This window comes from Zea mays, unplaced genomic scaffold (genome assembly GCF_902167145.1).
Source record: "Zea mays cultivar B73 unplaced genomic scaffold, Zm-B73-REFERENCE-NAM-5.0 scaffold_27, whole genome shotgun sequence".
NCBI classification, from domain to species: domain Eukaryota; kingdom Viridiplantae; phylum Streptophyta; class Magnoliopsida; order Poales; family Poaceae; genus Zea; species Zea mays.
Window position 1 is genome coordinate 26,741 of NW_023366893.1, and position 4,059 is coordinate 30,799.

The following is a 4,059-nucleotide window of genomic DNA, read 5'->3' on the forward strand; positions in this document are numbered from 1 at the left end:
CGCGTTGAATGGCCCAATCCATGAGCCTCAAACCCATTGCTCTCAAGGCAACAAGGAGCAAGGAGGCGCTATCCAGCAAGGTGGCGCAAATTGAGGCGGCCGGTCTTAATGATGAAGAGATGGCCCTCATCATCAAAAGATTCAAGACGGTGCTAAAGGGTCGCAATGGACAGCCGAGCAAGACTAAGACCAAGGGAAAGCGATCATGCTTCAAATGCGGTAAGCTTGGTCATTTTATTGCTAACTGTCCAGATAATGAAAGTGACCAGGAAAAGGGGAACAAAAGGGAGAAGAAGAAGCACTACAAGAAGGCCAAGGGCGAGGCACATATCGGAAAGGAGTGGGATTCGGATTGCTCCTCCTCCGACTCCGACAATGAAGGACTCGCCGCCACCGCCTTCAACAAGTCATCTCTCTTCCCCAACGAGCGTTATACTTGCCTTATGGCAAGGGAGAAGAAGGTAAGTACTCGAGACACCACTTATGCTTCTTCTAGTGATGATTCTAGTGATGAAGATGAAATTGATTATTCATGCTTGTTTAAAGGCCTAGATAGAACCAAGGTAGACAAAATTAATGAATTGATTGATGCCTTGAATGATAAGAATATGCTTGTAGAAAAGCAAGAGGATTTGTTGTATGAAGAACATGATAAATTTGTTTGTGCACAAAACTCTCTTGCTCTAGAAATTAAAAGAAATGAAATGATTTCTTGTGAATTATCCTCTTGCCATGAGACAATTTCTAAATTAAGAAGCATTAATGATGATTTGAATGCTAAGTTAGAGATTGCTAGTAGATCTACCTCTTGTGTTGAAAATATTGTAACATGCACTAGGTGTAAAGATATTAACATTGAGGCTTATAGTGAACACCTAGCTTGCATTTCTAAATTAAATGAAGAGGTAGCTAGTCTTAATGCCCAACTTAAGACTAGCAAAAGTGAATTTGATAAGCTAAAATTTGCAAGGGATGCCTACACAATTGGCAGACATCCCTCGATTAAGGATGGACTTGGCTTCAAGAAGGAAGCCAAGAACTTAACAAGCCATAAGGCCCCCATTCCCGCTAAGGAGAAAGGAAAGGCCCCTATGGCTAGTAGTGCTAAAAAGAACCATGCTTTTCATGTATAATGATAGGAGACATACTAGAAATGCAAATAGAAGTTATGATGCTTGTGATTCATATGTTTGTGATTCTCATGCCATGTTGGCTTCTAGATCTTCCTATATGCATGGTAGAAATATGTCTAGGAGAAATGCTATTCATCATGTGCCTAGAAAGAATGTTCCTAGAAAAATCGTAAATGAATCTTCTACAATTTATCATGCCTTGAATGCTTCCTTTGCAATTTGTAGAAAGGATAGAAGGGTAATTGCTAGGAAGTTAGGGGCAAAATGCAAGGGTGATAAAACTTGCATTTGGATCCCTAAGGAAATTGTGACTAACCTTGTAGGACCCAACAAGAGTTGGGTACCTAAGTCCCAAGCCTAAATTTGCCTTGCAGGTTTATGCATCCGGAGGTTCAAGCTGGATTATCGACAGCGGATGCACAAACCATATGACGGGGGAGAAGAAAATGTTCACCTCCTACGTCAAGAATAAGGATTCCCAAGATTCAATCGTATTCGGTGATGGGAATCAAGGCAAAGTAAAAGGGCTAGGTAAAATTGCAATCTCCAATGAGCACTCTATCTCCAATGTGTTTTTAGTTGAGTCTCTTGGTTACAACTTGCTATCGGTTAGTCAATTATGCAATATGGGATATAACTGTCTATTTACAAATGTAGATGTGTCTGTCTTTAGAAGAAGTGATGGTTCACTAGCTTTTAAGGGTGTATTAGACGGCAAACTTTATTTAGTTGATTTTGCAAAAGAAGAGGCCGGTCTAGATGCATGCTTAATAGCTAAGACTAGCATGGGCTGGCTGTGGCATCGCCGCTTAGCACATGTGGGGATGAAGAACCTTCACAAGCTTCTAAAGGGAGAACACGTGATAGGTTTAACTAACGTTCAATTCGAAAAAGATAGACCTTGTGCAGCTTGTCAGGCAGGTAAACAGGTGGGAGGAGTACATCACAGCAAGAATGTGATGACCACATCAAGACCCCTGGAGCTGCTACATATGGACCTCTTCGGACCCGTCGCTTATCTGAGCATAGGAGGAAGTAAGTATGGTTTAGTTATTGTTGATGACTTTTCCCGCTTCACTTGGGTATTCTTTTTGCAGGATAAGTCTGAAACCCAAGGGACCCTCAAGCGCTTCCTCAGGAGAGCTCAAAATGAGTTTGAGCTCAAGGTGAAGAAGATAAGGAGCGACAACGGGTCCGAGTTCAAGAATCTACAAGTGGAGGAGTTCCTTGAAGAGGAAGGAACCAAGCACGAGTTCTCCGCTCCCTACACACCACAGCAAAATGGTGTGGTAGAAAGGAAGAACAGGACGCTCATCGATATGGCGAGGACGATGCTAGGAGAGTTCAAGACCCCCGAGTGCTTTTGGACGGAAGCCGTGAACACGGCTTGCCACGCCATCAACAGGGTCTACCTTCATCGCCTCCTCAAGAAGACGTCGTATGAGCTACTAACAGGTAACAAACCCAATGTATCCTACTTTCGTGTATTTGGGAGCAAGTGCTACATTCTAGTGAAGAAGGGTAGAAATTCTAAGTTTGCTCCCAAAGCGGTAGAAGGGTTTTTGTTAGGTTATGATTCAAATACAAAGGCGTATAGGGTCTTCAACAAATCATCGGGTTTGGTTGAAGTCTCTAGCGACGTTGTATTTGATGAAACTAATGGCTCTCCAAGAGAGCAAGTTGTTGATTGTGATGATGTAGATGAAGAAGATGTTCCGACGGCCGCTCTACGAACCATGGCGATTGGAGAAGTTCGGCCACAGGAACATGATGAACGAGAACAACCTTCTTCCTCAACTATGGTGCATCCCCCAACTCAAGACGATGAACAGGTTCATCAACAGGAGGCGTGTGATCAAGGGGGAGCACAAGATGATCATGTGATGGAGGAAGAAGCGCAACCGGCACCTCCAGCCCAAGTTCGAGCGACGATCCAAAGGGATCATCCCGTCGACCAAATTCTGGGTGACATTAGCAAGGGAGTAACTACTCGGTCTCGATTAGTTAATTTTTGTGAACATTACTCCTTTGTCTCTTCTATTGAGCCTTTCAGGGTAGAAGAGGCCTTGCTAGATCCGGACTGGGTGTTGGCCATGCAGGAAGAGCTAAACAACTTCAAGAGGAATGAAGTTTGGACACTGGTGCCTCGTCCCAAGCAGAATGTTGTGGGAACCAAGTGGGTGTTCCGCAACAAACAGGACGAGCACGGGGGTGGTGACGAGAAACAAGGCTCGACTTGTGGCAAAAGGTTATGCCCAAGTCGCAGGTTTGGATTTCGAGGAGACTTTTGCTCCTGTGGCTAGGCTAGAATCAATTCGTATCTTGCTAGCATATGCCGCTCACCATTCTTTCAGGTTGTACCAAATGGATGTGAAGAGCGCTTTCCTCAACGGGCCGATCAAGGAGGAGGTGTACGTGGAGCAACCCCCTGGCTTCGAGGATGAACGGTACCCCGACCACGTGTGTAAGCTCTCTAAGGCGCTCTATGGACTTAAGCAAGCCCCAAGAGCATGGTATGAATGCCTTAGAGATTTCTTAATTGCTAATGCTTTCAAGGTTGGGAAAGCCGATCCAACTCTTTTTACAAAGACATGTGACGGTGATTTGTTTGTGTGCCAAATTTATGTCGATGACATAATATTTGGTTCAACTAACCAAAAGTCTTGTGAAGAGTTCAGCAGGGTGATGACGCAGAAATTCGAGATGTCGATGATGGGCGAGTTGAACTACTTCCTTGGGTTCCAAGTGAAGCAACTCAAGGACGGCACCTTCATCTCCCAAACAAAGTACACGCAAGATCTGCTAAAGCGGTTTGGGATGAAGGACGCCAAGCCCGCAAAGACTCCGATGGGGACCGACGGACACACCGACCTCAACAAAGGAGGTAAGTCCGTTGATCAAAAAGCATACCGGTCAATGATAGGGT